This window comes from Microcebus murinus, chromosome 10 (genome assembly GCF_040939455.1).
Source record: "Microcebus murinus isolate Inina chromosome 10, M.murinus_Inina_mat1.0, whole genome shotgun sequence".
Classification (NCBI taxonomy): domain Eukaryota; kingdom Metazoa; phylum Chordata; class Mammalia; order Primates; family Cheirogaleidae; genus Microcebus; species Microcebus murinus.
In genome coordinates, this window is record NC_134113.1 from 98,629,840 (window position 1) to 98,648,606 (window position 18,767).

The following is an 18,767-nucleotide window of genomic DNA, read 5'->3' on the forward strand; positions in this document are numbered from 1 at the left end:
ACACAATGGGTAAGGGGAACAGTTTCATTTTGACTTATGTTAGCCCTCCCCCAAGCCAGCACAGCACCACACACAGAGAATTCCCCAGGACTCATGGTTTTCACAGAGGGAGGAGAGAGTTCAAGGTGAACATTCACCTTTCCCACCAGTCTGGGACCCTTCGCGCAAGGCACTCTCTTGCCTCACCCCATAGGAAACATTGGGGGTATCAGCAGAGCCAGACAACCCAAGGTCGATTAAAAACAAACAAAAGGGGTGTAGTTCACAATGACCTTAGTAGTTGTCTGCATTCCAGAAGCAGAGGATCACCACCAGAGAGGCCAGCCAACAGCATCACTCTGCAGGAAGTACAGTCAATGGGTTTCCCGGGCTTGAATCCTTGACTGGCTTCCACATCCAGCCCTGGTGCTCTCCTTGAAAATTCCCCACGCTGGGAGATAGGGGGCAGGTTGGTGATTATCCACAAAGAAAGTATCTGGCCCACCCAGTCCCAGCTGCCAAATGGCTAGTACACCAAGCCTCAGTATTCTGCTTAAGGCTACACTAGGATGGGAGGCAAGCCCACGTTCATGCATATCTGTGGAGCATAGCCTCTGGCCCTGCCCACCCATGGGGCTTAGCAGCAACCCCAGAGAACTTGCTCAGCCTCAGAGCCAAGCACATGGTGCTGCACAACCACAAAACCCAAGATGCAGAACTGGCCAGCCGGAGAAGACAACCTATAACACTGCTTTATCAGAGGTGATCACAGAGCCCAACCAGCAGCTCTGTCTTACTACAGAGTCTAGCCAGTAGTCTCATCAGACCACAGAGCACAGCCAGAGTTCTACTCAACCCCAGCACAGCCCACCCCAAGTAGAGAACATGACAGCAAGGTATACCTGTCCAGGGTCACCACCAACTTCCCTAACCAGAATTCCATGCTAGACTAAATAATGAAGGTCTACCATTGCCAAAGAACACCAGCAAAAGCTAGAAGAGGTGGCCATCCCTCAAATGCACAGACACCAATGCAAGGGCAAAACAATTATGAAAAATCAAGGAAATATGACACCCCCAAAAGAAACTAATAAAGTTCCAATAATGGACCTGAAGAACTAGAGATCTATGAAATGACTAACAAAGAATCCAGAATAATTATTTTATAGAAGTTCAGGGAACTACAAGAAAATATGGACACAAAATTAAATGAAATTTGGAAAACAATGAACAAAACTAGAAGTTTAACAGAAATAAAAATAATTTTAAACAACAGAAATCCTAGAGATAAATATGATAACTGAAATGGAAAATTCAGTAGAAAGCTTCAACAGCAGACTTGATCAAGTAGAAGAAAAAATCAATGTGCTCAAAGATAGGACATTTGAAATTATCCAGTCAGAGGAGCAAAAAGAATGAAAAATAATAAAGGCCTACAAGATGTATGGGACACTATCAAGAGAACCAACCTACGCATAATAGGAGTTTCTGTAGGAAAGAAAGAAAAGGGCACAAAAGCATATTTAAGGTAATAACATAATGGCTGAAAATTTCCCAAATCTTGGGAAATATGATAATATCAAGGTACAGGAAGCTGAGCAGTCTTCAATCAAACTCAACCCAAAGATGAATTCAACTCAACCCAAAGATGAATTATAATCAAATTATCAAAAATCTAAGACAAACAAATCTTACTAAAAGCAGCAAAAGATAAGAAACACACCACATTCAAGGGAGTTTTAAAATGGCTATTAGGGGATTTCTGCAGCAGAAACCCTGAAGGGTTTCTGAGAGAGTCTCTGAAGAGAACCCTCATGAGAGAGTGGGATGATATACTCAAAGTGCTGAGGTGAAAAAAACCTGCCAACCAAGAATACTTTACCCAGCAAATCTGTCCTTCAGAAATGAGGGACAAATTAATGAAAGCTAACTAGGTCTACTAGGTCACCACTAGGTCTACTCTACAGGAATTGCTAAAACGAGTTCTTCTTTTTTTCTTTTCTTGAGACAGGGTTTCATTCTGTCATTCAGGCTGCAGTGCAGTGGCATAATCATAGCTCACTGTGACCTTAAACTCCTGGGCTCAAGCAGTCCTCCTGCCTCAGCCTCCTAAGTAGATGGCACTACAGGTGGGTACCACCATGCCCACCTAATTGCTTTATTTTATTTTATTTTTTAGAGACGGTCTTGCTATGTTGCCCAGGCTGGTCTTGAACTCCTGACCTCAAGTAATTATTACTGCCTCAGCCTCCCAAAGTGCTTGGATTACAAGGATAAGCCACCATGCCCAGCCTAAAGCAAGTTCTTTAAGTTGAAATAAAATGATGTGGACTATTAACATAAAAAATGTAGATGTAGTGAGACCCAGTTTCTACCAAAAATTTTAAAAATTAGCCAACATGATCACACATACCTATAGTCCTAGCTACTTGGGAAGCTGAGATGGGAAGATTGCCTGAGACCTGGAGTTTAAGGCTGCCATGAGCTATGAGAGCACCACTGCACTCCAGCCCGGGTGACAGAGCAAGATCTTCTCCCTAAAAAAATAATATTTTTAAAATACAAAGGTAAAAATCTCAATGGTATAAGTAATACATAGTCATATTCAGAATACTCTAACACTGGGAGTATGTAAAGCAATTTTATCTCTACTGTAAGAGCTAAAAACACTGTACCTAGGAATAAAATCAACCAAGGAGCTGAAAGATCTCTACAATAAACACTATAAAATATTGATGAAAGAAACGGAAGAGAACACCCAAAAAATGGAAAGACATCCCATGCTCAAGGATCAGAAGACTTAATATTGTTAAAATGGTCCCACTACCCAAAGCAATATACAAATTCAATGCAATCCCTGTCAAAATAACAATGACCATTCTTCACAGAAATAGAAAAAACAATCCTAACATTCATACAGAACCACAAAAGACCCCAAGTAGCCAAAGCAATCCTGAACAAAGAGAACAAAGCTGGAGGCATCACACAACCTAACTTAAAAATATATTGCAAAGTTATGGTAATCAAAACAGCATTGTACTGGCATAAAAACAGACACATAAACCAATGGAACAGAACAGAGAACCAAGAAATAAATTCACATATTTACAGCCAGCTGATTTTCAACAAAGGTGCCAAGAACATACATTGAGGAAAGGATACCCTCTTCAATAAATGGTGCTGAAAAAACCAGATATCTATATGTGGGAGAAGGAAACTAGATCCCCTTCTCTCACCATAGACAAAAATCAACTCAAAATGGATTAAAGCCTTAAACATAAAACCTGAAACTATAAAACTACTAGGAGAAAACACAGAGGAAGCACTTCAGGGCACCGGTCTAGACAAACATTTTGCTTTGAAAGCACAGGCAACTAAAAAATAGACAAGTGGCATTACATCAAACTAAAAAGTTTCTGCACAGCAAAGGAAACAATTAACAGAGTAAGGAGACAACCTGTGGAATGGGAGAAAACACTTGCAAATTATTCATCTGACAAAAAGACTAATATCCAGAAAATACAAGTAACTCAACAGAAAAAAAATTCAATTAAAAAGTGAGTAAGAGTATAAATAGACATTTGTCAAAAGAATACATACTAATGGCCAATAGGTATATGAAAAAATTCTCAACATCACTAATCATCAGGGAAATGCAAATCAAAACCACAATGCGATGTCATCTTACCCCAATTAGAATGGTTATTATCAAAAAGACCAAAAATAACAAATGCTGGCAAAGATGCAGAGAAAAGGGAACTCTTAAACACAGTTGATGGGAATGTAAATTAGTACAGACATTATGGAAAACAGTATAGAGTATTCTTAAAAAAAAAACAAAAAAAAACCTATACCATTCTATCCAGGAGTCCCACTACCTGCTTTTTATCCAAGGGGAGGGGAAAAGAAATCAATATATCAAAGGAATACCTGCACCCCCATGCCTACTGCTGCACTATTCACAATAGCTAAGATAAGGAATGAACTTAAGCGTCCATCAGTGGATAAACGAATAAAGAAAATGTAGTATATACACAATGGAATATTATTCTGCTATAGAAAAGAATGAAATCTTGTCATTTGAGGCAACATGGATGAGCCTGGAAGATGTTATGTTAAGTAAAATAAGTCAGGCACAGAAAGATAACTACAATATGTTCTCATCTGTGGAAGCTAAAAATATTTAAGCTCATGGAAGTAAAGCTAGAACTGTGGGTATTTGAAGATGGGAATGGGAGGGGGAGATGGGCAGAGGTTGGATAATGGATACAAAATTACAGCTATAGAGGAGAAATTAGTTCTGATGTTCCGTAGCACTGTAGGATAAGGTTAACTATAATTTATTGTATATTTTTCAAAAGCTAGAAAAGAGGATTTTGAATGTTCAAAACATAAAGAAATGATAAATGTTTGAGGTGATGGATACGCTAATAATCCTTTTTAATCATTATACATGATATGTACACACAAACTATCACTCTGTATCCTACAAATATGTACAATACTGCATGTCAACTAAAACTAAAAGAAAAAATGAAGAAGAAAGATGGCAAATAAACATTACACCACAAGGAACTAGAACAAAAGAAACACACTAAGCCCAAAGTTAGCAGAAGGAAGGAAATAACAAAGACCAGCACATAAATAAATAAAATAGACATTTGAAAAATAGAAAAAATCAATTAAACTAAGAGTTATGGTTTTTTTTGAAAAGATGAACAGAACCAAATCCTCAGGTAGATTAACTAGGGAAAAAAAGAGAAAATGAATAAAATCAGAAATTGAAGTGGAGATGTTACAACTAATACCACAGAAATACAAAGGTCCATAAAAAACTGCTATATATCAAAAAATTATATAATCTAGAAGAACCAGACAAACTTCTACACCAATACAACCTACCAAAACTGAATCACAAAGAAACAGAAGACCTGAGCACAATAATGAGTAAGGAAATCAAATCACTAATAGTTTCTAATCAAAGAAAAGCCCAGGACCAGATGGCTTCACAGTTGAATCCTACCAAGCATTTAAAGAATAACTAACACCAAACCTTTTGAATCGTTCCAAAAAATTGGAAAAGAAAGAATACTTCCAAATTCATTTTATGAGGCCAGCATTATCCTGATAATAAAGGCAGACAGGACACTATAAGAAAAGAAAATTAAGGCCAATATTTCTGATGACATAGATGCAAAAATCCTTAACAAAATACTAATAAACTGAATTCAATAATATATTAAAAGAATCATTCACATTCGCCATGATCAAGAGGGCTTTATCCCAATGATGCAAGGATGGTTCAAGGCTGGGCAAATCAATAAATATAATCCACCACATTAACAAAATTAAGAACAAAAGCCATATGATTATCTCAATAGATGCAGAAGAAAGCATCTGAAAAAATTCAGTACCCTTTTATGATAAAAAAAAAAAACAACTCTTGACAGAATAAATATAGAGGGATTGTACCTCAACATAATAAAAACCACATATAACAGATAGCATCATACTGAATGAGGAAAAAATTGAAAGCTTTTCCTCTAAGATCAGGAACAAGACAAAGAAATAAACTCACAGATTTATTACCTTTTGACTTTTGACAAAGGGACAAATAACAAAGGGAAAAGAACAGTCTATTCAATAAATGGTGCTGGGGAAACTGGTCATCCACCTGCAAAATAATGAAATTAGACCCTTATCTCACAGCATGCCCGAAAATCTATTCACAATGGATTAAAGATGCAAACATAAGACCTGAACCTGTAAAATTACTCAAAGAAAGCACAGAAGAAAAGCTTCATGACATTGGTCTGGGTAATGATTTTTGAATATGTCCCCAAAAACACAGTCACTAAAAGCAAAAATAGACAAATGGTATGGTATCAAACCAAAAAGCTTCTGTATAGCAAAAGAAACAAACGAAAAAGTGAAGAACAACCCACAGTGTGGGAAAAACCATTTGCAAACCATATATCTGATAAGGGGCTAATATCAAAAATATATAAGGAACTCAAACAACTCAGTAGCAAAAAAAACTTTAAGAGTTGGCAAAGAAAGCAAGCAGACATTTCTCAAAAGAAGACATCAGGCCAGACGTGATGGCTCATGCCTGTCATCCTAGCACTCTGGGAGGCCGAGGCGGGTGGATCGCTCAAGGTCAGGAGTTCAAAACCAGCCTGAGCAAGAGCAAGACCCCGTCTCTACTAAAAAAAAATAGAAAGAAATTAATTGGCCAACTAAAAATATGTAGAAGAAATTAGCCAGGCATGGTGGCGCATGCCGGTAGTCCCAGCTACTCGGGAGGCTGAGGCAGGAGGATCCCTTGAGCCCAGGAGTTTGAGGTTGCTGTGAGCTAGACTGATGCCACGGCACTCTAGACCAGGCAACAGAGACTCTGTCAAAACAAACAAACAAACAAACAAACAAACAAACAAACAAACAAACAAAACAACATCAAAAAGCCAACAGGTTCAAGAAAAATGCTCAGTATCACTAATCTTTAAAAAAAAATGTAAATTAAAACCACAGGGGGCTGGGCGTGGTGGCTCACGCCGAGGCGGGCGGATTGCTCAAGGTCAGGAGTTTGAAACCAGCCTGAGTGAGACCCTGTCTCTACCAAAAATAGAAATAAATTAATTGATCAACTAAAAATATATATACACAAATTAGCCAGGCATGGTGGCGCATGCCTGTAGTCCCAGCTACTCGGGAGGCTGAGGCAGTAGGATCGCTGAGCCCCGGAGATTGAGGTTGCTGTGAGCCAGGCTAATGCCACGGCACTCACTCTAGCCTGGGCAACAAAGTGAGACTCTGTCTCAAAAAAAAAAAAAAAAAAGCCACAGGGAAGGTGTGCACGGTGTCTCATGTCTGTCATCCCAGCACTTTGGGAGGCCTAGGAGGGAGAATCACTTGAAGCTAGCAGTTTGAGACCAGCCTGAGCAACATAGTGAGACCCATCTCTACAAAAAATTGTTTTAAAAATTAGCCTGCACCTGTAGTTCCAGCCTTCAGAAGGCTGAAGCAGGAGGATCACATCAGCCCAGGAGTTCTGGGCTACAGTGAGCTATAATCACACTATTGCACTCCAGCCTAGGCAACCTCATTAAAAAAAATTCATTCGTTCGTTCATTAAAGTAAATAAAACCACAGTGAAATATCATCTCACACCTGTAGGAAAGACTTTTATCAAAAAGATGTAAGTATGGCCGGGCGCGGTGGCTCACGCCTGTAATCCTAGCACTCTGGGAGGCCGAGGCGGGCGGATTGCTCGAGGTCGGGAGTTCGAAACCAGCCTGAGCGAGACCCCGTCTCTACTAAAAATAGAAAGAAATTAATTGACCAACTAAAAGTATATATACAAAAAATTAGCCGGGCATGGTGGTGCATGCCTGTAGTCCCAGCTACTCGGGAGGCTGAGGCAGGAGGATCGCTTGAGCCCAGGAGTTTGAGGTTGCTGTGAGCTAGGCTGACGCCACGGCACTCACTCTAGCCTGGGCAACAAAAGTGAGACTCTGTCTCAAAAAAAAAAAAAAAAAAAAAAAAAAAAGATGTAAGTAAGGTAAGTGTTGGCAAAGATGTGGAGCAAGGGGAATCCTTGTACACTGTTGGTGGGAATGTAAATTAGTACAGCCATTATGGATAACAGTATGGAGGTTCCTTCAAAAAAACTAAAAATAGAACTACCATATGAGCAAGCAATCCTATCTCTGAGAATATACCAAAGGAATCAAAATCAATATGTCCGAAGGATATCTGTACTCCCATACTCATTACAGTACTGTTTAACTGTTTAACAATAGTCAAAATGTGGAATCAACCTAAGTGTCCAGCAACAGATAAATGAATAAGGAAATGTGGTATGTATACATAATAGAATACTTCTTTAAAAATCAGCCTTTAAAAAAAATCAACGAAATTCTGTCATTCAGAACAAGATGGATGAATCTAGAGAACAGTATGCTAAGTGAAATCAACCAGGCACAGAAAGACAAATCCACATAATCGCACTTTAAGATTCATGTGAAATCTTTAAACAGGTGAATTCATAGAAATAAAGTAGAATGATGGTTACGAGAGGCTAGGGCTCAAGGGAATGGCAGGCTCCTGGTAGAAAGGTACAACGCTTCAGCTAGACAGGAGGACTACATTTTGAAATCTTTTGCACAGCAGGGTGACTATAGTCAATAGTAACGTATTGTGTATTTCAAGATAACTAAGAAGAGTAAATTTCAAATGTATCACACCAAAAAAACTCAAGTGAGAGGATAAGTATGTTATCAGCTTGATTTAATCACTCCATGCTGTGTTGTTAGATTAGATCAAATTTAGCTTCCATTTATAGCACACTGTAACCTAATAAGTGAACAAAGTATTAATACAACCTAACTTTAGAGTATATTGCTGTAATAAATAGCCAAGTCTTGGCCAATCATAGCAGCTGAGCTTTCAGCCAATCACAGGCTGAAAACTGCCAGAACACATTCAAATAAGGCAAATGCAGAACTGTAACCAATCAGACTATTTAGGTAAGTCACTTACCTTTTCTGACTATATAAATATTCTCTGCCCACTTATAGAGCAGAGTTCTCCAAACCACTTTGGTCCTAAGTGCTACCCAGTTCACAAACCTTTTTTCTATCTGCTGGTATACATATATCAAACATCCATCACATTGTACTCCACAGACGTAATACAATTATAAATTGTCAATTAAAGTAATATATATGTATTTTTTTAAACTTGGTGATTTTTTTTTTTTGGAGACAAAGTCTAGCTCTGTCCCCCATGGGTAGAGTGCAACGGTGTGATCATAGCTCACTACAACTCAAACTCCTGGGCTCAAGTGATCCTCCTGCCTCAGCCTTCTGAGTAGCTGGGACTGCACGTGTGTACCACCACACCCAGCTAATTTTTTTCTATTTTTAGTAGAGATAAGGTCTTGGTCTTGTTCAGGCTGGTCCTGAAGTCCTGACCTCAAGCAATCCTCCCACCTCAGCTTCCCAGAGTGCTAGGATTATAGGCATGAGCCACAGTGCCCAGCAGAAAACTTCGAGATTTTTTTTTTTTTGGAGACAGAGTCTCACTTTGTTGCCCAGGCTAGAGTGCCATGGCGTCAGCCTAGCTCACAGCAACCTCAGACTCCTGGGCTCAAGTGATCCTCCTGCCTCAGCCTCCCAGGTAGCTGGGACTACAGGCATGCGCCACCATGCCCAGCTAATTTTTTCTATATATATTAGTTGTCCAATTAATTTCTTTCTATTTATAGTAGAGATGGGGTCTTGCTCTTGCTCAGGCTGGTTTCAAACTCCTGACCTTGCGCAACCTGCCCATCTCGGCCTCCCAGAGTGCTAGGATTACAAGCATGCAAAAACTTTGGGATTTTTAAGGGGATTTTTTGGTTGAGGTCAACTAACCCCAAAAAGTATCCTTTCAAATTCCACAGTTGTAGCAATATTTATAATGGCCCAAAAATGGAAATGTAACAATAGGGTTCAATAAATTTAGACACATTTATAAAATGGAAAACTGTAGTGACATTAAAATCATTTTAGACTGTTTAACGACTTCAGTACGAGCGTCAACTATAGTCGACAGCCACAGATGAACGTGCACAGCAACTTTAGCCGACAGCCGTGATATGACTTTTCTAATTTTTTATTTATCAAAATAAAATTGTGAATATTTAAAAGTAATGTAAACCGGCCGGGCGCGGTGGCTCACGCCTGTAATCCTAGCACTCTGGGAGGCCGAGGCGGGCGGACTGCTCGAGGTCAGGAGTTCAAAACCAGCCTGAGCAAGAGCAAGACCCCATCTCTACTATAAATAGAAAGAAATTAATTGGCCAACTAATATATACATATAGAAAAAATTAGCCGGGCATGGTGGCGCATGCCTGTAGTCCCAGCTACTCGGGAGGCTGAGGCAGGAGGATCGCTTGAGCCCAGGAGTCTGAGGTTGCTGTGAGCTAGGCTGACGCCACGGCACTCACTCTAGCCTGGGCAACAAAGCAAGACTCTGTCTCAAAAAATAAATAAATAAATAAAAATAAAAGTAATGTAATGAAAACATATATGTATATGTTATGGCTCATGCCTATAATCCCAGTATTTTGGGAGGCCGAGGTGGGAGGATCACTTGAGCCCAGGAGTTCGAGACAAGACTCAGTAATATAGCAAGACCCCGTCTCTACAAAAAAATTTAAGAATTAGCCAGGTGTGGTGGCACGTGCTTGTAGACCCAGCCATTCAGGAGGCTGAGGGAGAAGGATTGCTTGAGCCCAGGAGTTGAAGGTTGCAGTGAGCTATGATGCCACTGCCTTCTAGCCTAGGACACAGAGTGAGACCCTGTCACAGAAAACAGACAAAAAAAACCCACAAAAGTTTTCTTAAGAGAGATTAAATCTATCTCCTAAATGAATTATTGCACATTTTAAAATTACATCTTAATTAGTTACAGGAAATTTGGAAATTAAAAGAAATATTATGAAAAAGGTAAAAATTATCTGTAATCCCATCAAGAGTTACCCATTAATGACAATTTTACTATATTTCCTCTCAGTTTTCCCCTGACCCCTGTACGTATAAGTTATAAACATATTTATGTTTTATATAGTAAGATTCATACAATATGATTTTTTATAATTTCTTTTTTATTCTGTAAAATAGCATTGTAATTTTCCCTATCTTTATTAACCGCTTTGGTCCGGCGCTCACCGGCCGCGACACCTCGCCCGCAGCGGCACTCGCAGTCGCCGGCGGTCTGTGCTGTGCGTTGACCACGCGTCCGTTCTGCTCTTGTGTGACGAGGAGAGCCTTAAAGCACTGAAGCTTGTTCTCCTTTACAGGCAGCTTTACTTGTCATGTGAATCAGAATAGGTAACATATACACATATGTTTTCACTACGTTATTTTTAAATGTTCACAATTTTATTTTGATAAATGAAAAATTAGAAAAGTCATATCACGGCTGTCGGCTAAAGTCGCTGTGCGCGTTCATCTGTGGCTGTCGACTACAGTCGACGCTAGTACTCAAGTGGTTAAGCGGAAATACAGGGCAGAAATAAAGGAAACATCTGAAGCTTGGAAATAACTAAGTATGATTGGAATATGTTATTAAATTCATGTTAAATGGCTCAGATAACAAGCAACCTCTTTTTCCTACTACATATTTATTTTTAATGGTTATAAACAGTTGTTCCTCTTATGAAACTCAGCCTAGGAAAGTTAAACTGAAAGAGAAATGATGACAGCAGACGATTATCTGCATTATCAAGGTTAGACATGGTGGCTCACACCTGTAATCCCAGCACTTTGGGAGACTGAGGCAGAGGATCACTTGAAGTCAGAAATTTGAGACCAGTCTGGGCAACATAGCAAGACCCCGTCTCCATAAAAAATAGAAAATATGCCGAAATTAAAAATAAATAAATACCAAAAAAAAAAAATTAGCCAGGTGTGGTGGTGCACACCTGTAGTCCCAGCTACTCAGGAGGCTGTGGCAGACGGATCACTTGAGTCCAGGAGTGGGAGGTTGCAGTGAACTATGATGACACCACTGCGCTCTAGCCTGGGCGACAGAATGAGTCCCTGTCTCAAAAAAATTCCATTGTCAAGAAAGAGGATTTTGAGACCTATTGAGGGAAACCGATGAAACAGAGTAGAGAGTTCCAGTCTGCGTTTTCCAGACACACTGTCCTGCCCTGTGCGGAGACCTCTGACTGACTTCAGTAAAGCCCAGGGGGCAGATCATCCGGCAGGCTGGCACGCCAGGTCCCAAAGAGCAACAGAAACCCACAGGAAACTTAGGGCTGATCACAGAGGGGAGACAGGTCGGTGGAGAAACAAAGGAAAGGAAAGTGAAGCTGAGTTAGCTCAGAAGGGTGCACAACAGGAGGGGCAAAGAGGACAGAGCTGAGGTAAGCAGTGGCTCAAGCACCGGCGGGAGAAAAGGGCACAGACATGTTCCAAGGAAGTTGACTCAAGCCCTGACTCAAAAAATTGGCCCCAAGGTACTAAAGTGACTTAGCTCCCACTCTTCCTGAAATTTTTATCTTTCTTTCTTTCTTTATTTTTTGACACAGAGTCTCACTCTGTTGCCCAGGCTAGAGTACTGTCGCATCAGCCTAGCTCACAGCAATCTCAAACTCCTGGGCTCAAGCAATCCTTCTGCCTCAGCCTCCCAAGAAGCTGGGACTACAGGCATGCACCAGCATGCTCAGCTAATTTTTTCTACTGTGAACTAAAATGCTCACCCCAACCCCCCCACCAGCTGACTGAATGGACCCCCTCATGGCCAAAGGAATATTCTAGGGCAAAGTTGCCTGCCAGGAGGAGGGAGGTCAGACATGCCTTATCATGCCCCCCTCCTTTCTTGGAGACTTCCTTTGTAACCCATTCACAGGCCTAAGGGTATGCAAGACAAACCTGCAGGCCCTCAATTTGCAACAAATGGTGGCTTATCTCTGGTAAACAGTTTATGTTAAAACATTCTAGGTCTTTAGACAAAGCTTCAGGTCTTTAGCCAATTACAATCTAAAGAATCTTTAAACCCACCTATAACCTGTAAGCCCCTGCTTCGAGATGGCCCTCCTTTTTGGGCCAAACCAATGTATGCCTCCCACATATTGATAGATGGCTTTACCCGAAACCCTTGTCTCTAAAATGTATAAAAACCAAACTGTAACCCAGCCACAGCGAGGCCTCTTGGCAGTGGCTCTGGGTCATGGTCCTCAAATTTGGCTCAGAATAAATCTCTTTAAAATTATTTTGCAGACTTTGGCTTTTTTTTCCGTTGACACTATATATTTTTTTAGTTTGCCAATTAATTTCTTTCTATTTTTAGTAGAGACGGGGTCTGAACTCCTGACCTTTAGTGATCGGCTGGCCTCCTCCCAGAGTGCTAGGATTACAGGTGTGAGCCACCTCGCCCGCCCCAATTTTTATCATTTGCCCAATTTTTATCTTTCAAATGAGAGGGAGATGCGAATGATGAAGTGGCTGGCTGATGAAGTGGCTGGCGTGGGCCCACCACCACAGTGGCCACAGAATCAGCCACAGTCTTCAGAGAAACAGCAAAAAGGCCAAGGAGGTGGGACAGAAAATCTGGGAGGGTCTGGGGCCCTGCCCTGCGCTTCACTCACAACTGGATTCACTGTGACTCCAACTTCAAATGTCCAGAGAGGAACAAATTTATCATGCCAGAAACATAATTCAAGCAGCCTCACTGTCTTCCAAACCCAAACCATCACAGCAACAACAAACTTAGACTTCATTCTCAACGGTTTGTTCACATTATTTTTCATTTTTTGAATAACATCCCAGACACAGATTAGAACACTTCAGATGAAACCAAATACAGGAACCCTGGAGCTACTCCCTGTAAAAGAAACAGCCCATGGGGAAGAATTAGGATTTATCTTCTCTGAGGCTACTTTAAACAGTTCCACCTTTGTAATCCCACCATTGTGTGAAAGTGCCAAAGCTGCACAACACTTTTTTAAAAGTAAATAAGAAAAATCCAAAACCCTAAAAAAGCCTTTTTTTAGTACTGTAATAAATTAAAGTGGAGCTGCACACCTGTGCTACTCTCCTCCCCATTTTGCTACATTAACTCCCCTCACTCTGCACACTGTAGCACCAGAAAGAAAACTTTACATGAAATGTTTAAAATTTTTAAAAAAAATATTTGCCCTGTTTTCTGGAATATCTTCCAAAGATAACTACCTCAATGAGGTTAAGTACGAAATTAAAGCCTCTGCTTTAATTTTCAAACACTCTGAACCCAGATTTTCAGGGATCTTCATATGAAGTTTTATGTTTAAAGGTCTAAATTTAGCTTTCTTCCAGGAAAAAGAGGAGGGAGAGAGTAGAGGGGTTAAGACTAAAATACTCTGGTTTGCAGAGTTAGAAGAACATCTTTCAAATTTCTCAGTACATATGTCCATTGACCCAGCAATCCCACTTCTAGGAATTTCCCACAAATATTTATATAGTTGAATTAATGTATACATAAAATGATATTCATTGTTATATCATCTATACCAGCAAAACCTGGAAACAACCTAAATGTCCATGCATTGTCTAAAAGAGATAATGTACTTTCCATATTATGCACCAGTTTAAAAAACTCCATGAACGTATCTTCATGTCCCGCCATGAAAAGATGTCCATAATATATTGTGACGTGGAAAGCAAGTTACAAACAATTTTAAAGACTTGTACACAGAAAAATTTCTGATAAGGTATAAACAAAAATGATACTGAGTTGCGCATTGAGAGACACATTTGCATTGCAACACTTCTATAATTTCTTTTTTTAAAACACAAAGTCATGCAAAAAGTCCAAACAAATACACCAGCCTAGAAAAAATGTTACTGGCCCAACGTATGTATGTAATAAACACAGATCATCATCCTAATTTGCAGGGCCCAGATAAATTCCTCAATTATCCAGTTGGCTCCTGAGCAGAGCTCCGTTCGAGGTCTGTCCTAGAAAGAAAACTTCCAGAATTAGCACCAAACCTGCCTCCAGGGCCACGCCGGCGCCGCGTCCGCGGGTCGCTGCGAGTCCGCCGAGCGGGAGGCGAATGCCGAGCCCCCAGGCGCGCCGCCGGGGCGCCGCCGTCACGTGGCCCGCCCGTCACGTGGCCGCCCGCCGCTTTCGTTTCTCTCGCAATGGAAAGCGAAACTGAGCCCGCGGGGCCGTCCCGGGCGTCCAGCGGCCCGCGCCCGAGCGCCGGGCCCCCGCTTGGCAGACGGGCACGTGGGGCCAGTCGATGCCGGTCGGGGCGCCCGGAACGCGCGCGCCCGTGCGTGGCGCCTTACGGCCTCCGCCTCGGCGTGCTTCTCGCGGCCTTTGCTGAGCGCAGTACGCGAGGCAGCATCTTTTTCTTAGTGCTGTGATTTCGTGAGTCGTATGTGTTAAAATCGGTGGCTTGTAGACCGGACTGCGATGACTCGGCGTAAGTCGTCATCCCGCCGCCCGGCGCGCGGAGCCAGCCGAGGAGCGCCCTGGCGGCGGGGCGGCAGCGGCGGGCCTCGCGCCTGGGCCCCACGCTTGCTGGGTCCCTGCTGGAGTCGCCATCACCCTCTAAACCTGGTTTAATCTATTCAGCAGTGCCTTGAGGTTGGTCCTGTTTTTAATATTTAAATTTCGAGGAGGTGGAGTGATCTGCCCAAGTTCACAAGGTGATAAGCGGTGCAGCCAAGATTCTAATGGGATCTGACTCCAGAACCTTCGGTCTTAACCGCCACTGCCGCCCCTCTGCCTTTAATCTCGCCGCTTCATATCCAATCAGGGATCACTGTAACTAGGGGCTCACTGGTAGGCATGGGGATACAGATATCCTGCAACTTAGGATGGGGTACATGGCACTGAAGCCACCACGAAGCCAAAAAATAATAAACGTAACTACAGTAAGTCGGGGACCGCCTACACATAAGGCCAAAGGGTCTGCAACATGCACGTGTGGAAGGAAGGCCTGTTACCTCTTTAGGAATGTATTCCATGCATGTAGACTTATGGGGTGGGGGAGCAGAGGATGATCTGCCAGTGGCCTCAAATTCTGGCTGCTCAGTTTGTGCAGAAAAGCAGAATGAAATCTCCAAAAAAGTGTTCATTCTTTCTGAAAGCCACCCACCCAGCCCTGGACAAATGTGTGAGTAAGAAAGAGGCTTCAAAACCCCAGAGCTGCTGGGACCTCACTGAGGCACCAGTAGGGTCTACAGTGAGGTACAAAATACCATGGCATGAAGGTATGTAAACATGTACACAATATTAATGGATGTGCCTAGAAGGATAAACACGTATGTACACGTGCTGTGCCCGAATGCCCATGATAAGCGAAGACTCCCATTCCTGGCCCCTGGAGCGGAAGGCAGCGTAGTGCACAGACAGCGTTCTCTCCGGAACGCCGGTGAGTGTGTCAACTTACTGCTGACACAGGACACAAGGGTAAGCACAGAGTAGGCCCTCGGGATATTTGCTAGCTCACGAACGTGTTAAGCCTTGTTGAGAAACTCCTCAAAAACTGCAGTGAGGGGAATGAGATTAGGATGCTACAGAATGTGACAGTGTGCCCAATGTCTCAAGTCAGTAGAAGTCTAGGGAGCAGAAGGTGTTTGCTTCCAGTGATTATGAGCAGACAGCTATTTATGGGCACTTCATTTATCCTGTGTGAATCTTGGTAGTTCAGTGGAGCAAAGTAATGGGCATAGCTGCCCTGCACAGAGTGTAGAAGGGCCAGTCCTGGGGCTGGAGACTGTAGGGTTCATTACAGGTACTGTGGGGGCTCTTGCTCCCCCTCCCTTTCTTTATCATGGCTTCCTGAGCTGTCCAGTGCTAACGCTGGGAGGTGCGTTGTGCAAGGTTGGCATCTGTGCACTAGAGTTCCACAGTGGCAGGTGCAGCCTGGCCTGGATTTCAGAGCCCAGGTTATTTGAGGCTGGCTTTTATGTGGCAGGCTGGTGCAATCTGTGGTACTGGAGTACAGCCAAGGTCAGGAAGGGGTCCATGTAGGGAAGGATGCTGGTGGAGAAGAGAGATTGGTTACATACAAGGGAATGATCAAATAAGTGACCATATTAAGACTAATTAGAGCTAGGTTTGAAACTATCAGAGAAGGGAGTTGCAGATAAGGAAAGAGAAAATGAACCCTGTAGTGTTGATTTTCCTTGTGTATAGACAAATAGATAAAGAAGTTCATATAGAAGCAAACGTACATACACATGCATATGTTCCCTAACTTGGTCCACTGAGAGGGCCAGGGAGCAGTGACACCCCAATAGCACATCTAGCACCCAGATCTTGGCTTCCAATTACCATTCTCTAATAAAATGAACCAGTGTTGCTTAGAGAAATGGCTGTTTCCCGGGTTAGGGCAGAAAAAGTACAAGATGAGCCTGCCTAGGACATCTTGTTCTGCCACAAAGGAAGGAAATGCTGAAAGATTGAAGGGGATGTGTCAAAAGGACACAGAAGCCAGCTCCAAGGTGCTTCCAGCGGCCAAGTCTAGAACAACTTGGGCATCAGAATAAATCATGATAGTAACATTATAACCCATTAAATAAATTGCTTCATACCAATAAAAGTAAATAATTGAATAAATTAAAAGTTTGATGAGGAATAGGATATTTATACAATTTCAAAGTACTTTTCCACAAAACACATTATTACTTACTAATAATATGTAGATATTAATTACAAAGGGAGAAATAATTCATGGTACCAGTGGACATCATCAGTGATGGAAAAATTGAAATTGTATGCTGACAATTGAACATTGTCAAAATGAAAAGAACACAGCATTACTTCTATGATACTCCTGTCAAAGATGAATAACCTGAACCCATTCATGAAGAAACATATAAGTAGCCCAAACTAAGGGCTGTTCTACAAAATGGCTGGCCTGTAATCTTCAAAAGTGTCAAGGTCATCGAAAGAAAAGAAAGGTTTGAGGAACTGTTTCAGAATGGCGGAGACCAAAGAGATCATTATAAGAAGATGCAACAGGAAATCCTGAATTGCATCCTTTTGCTATAAAGGACAATGTTGGGACAACTGATGAAACCTGAATGGGGTCTCAGGATTAGGTAGTAGTAACTTCATCCTAAGGTATTAGAGAGAAATGAAATGTCACATGGAAAACTTACTCTCAGATAGTTCAAGAAAAAAGTTCTTTGTTATACTTGTAACTTTTCCATAGGCTTAACATTGTTTCAAAATTTTAAAATGTAAAAAAATATTATGGGGTGGTAGTTTTTTTCTGAAGACTGTTTACAAGATTGTGCTTTTTGGAAGCATTGGTTGAAAGATTTCTCAAAACATTACAGGAACGAGTTTAAATTGAAACTGCATAATACTTGTTTCAAAAGAAAGATTGGGCCCTGAGAAACACTTTCTATAGCTTGCACATATTGCTGCCAACGTGGGATATTTTCAGTGTCACTGAAATTCTCATCAACTGAATTTCTTACTTTTTTCCCCTTTTTTAAAAAAATTTAAACTATTAGGCAAGAGGCTACACTTAACCACTTGAAAATTCTGCCTACAAACTTGGTCACAGAGGAAGAGGTTGGCTGACTTTAATGGAATCATCTATTAATAGTTCTCACAGTGGAAAGCTACTTTAGGAAAAAGCTACTTGCCCAATGTGAGGAACAATTTATAGAAACTGATGCTAATTTTCTTTCTGGGGAAAGGATAAGGTTTGTTGCATGGGGTAAGAGCAAAGATGTTTAAAAAAAAGAAAAGAAAGGAAAAAAGAACCAATGACTAATAAAGCATCAGTACTTCTTTGCAAAACTCAGTTCTCAAGAAACACATGTGGTTTCATGTGACTTCTTTGCTCATTCCCTCTCCACGATGTTTTCTCCTCTGCATTTTGTCAAGATTTTTTTACTTGAAATTGTAGTGTATTTTGCATGCTTCTAAAAATAAGTCATACATTTGTTTTTAACATGTGTAAATTGCATTTCCCTCACAGTATGCATTTGGGTAAACACGTTCTCCTAAGAAGGAGATGGCAGTGGTAAATTGAAGCTCAGTTTCTTTTTCCTGGTGTAGTTTTCAAGGTGCAGCTGAAACGGAGTATGACTTGGTGGCCCCCGTTACCTTTCCCATTCATTCATTATCCCCTGACAAATTGTTCCCTTAATGGGGGAACTTTTTTATTTAATTAAATATTTTATTTTAGGAAATAAAATTTAAACATAGAGAAAAGTTATAAAAATATTACAATGACCCGATGTACCCTACGTGTGTATAGATACATATATATGTACACACTT

At 41.2% G+C, this 18,767-nt stretch overlaps 1 long non-coding RNA gene across 2 annotated transcripts in view; it reads left to right on the forward strand.

Moving 5' to 3' along the window:
- The first annotated feature begins 14,482 nt into the window (after window positions 1-14,482).
- LOC105861862 (uncharacterized) overlaps window positions 14,483-18,767 on the forward strand; it is a 37,165-nt gene continuing 32,880 nt past the window's right edge. For both annotated transcript variants that reach the window (XR_012921493.1, XR_012921494.1), the window contains exon 1: window positions 14,483-15,105. This is a non-coding gene — a long non-coding RNA (uncharacterized LOC105861862). The remainder of the gene's footprint in view (window positions 15,106-18,767) is intronic.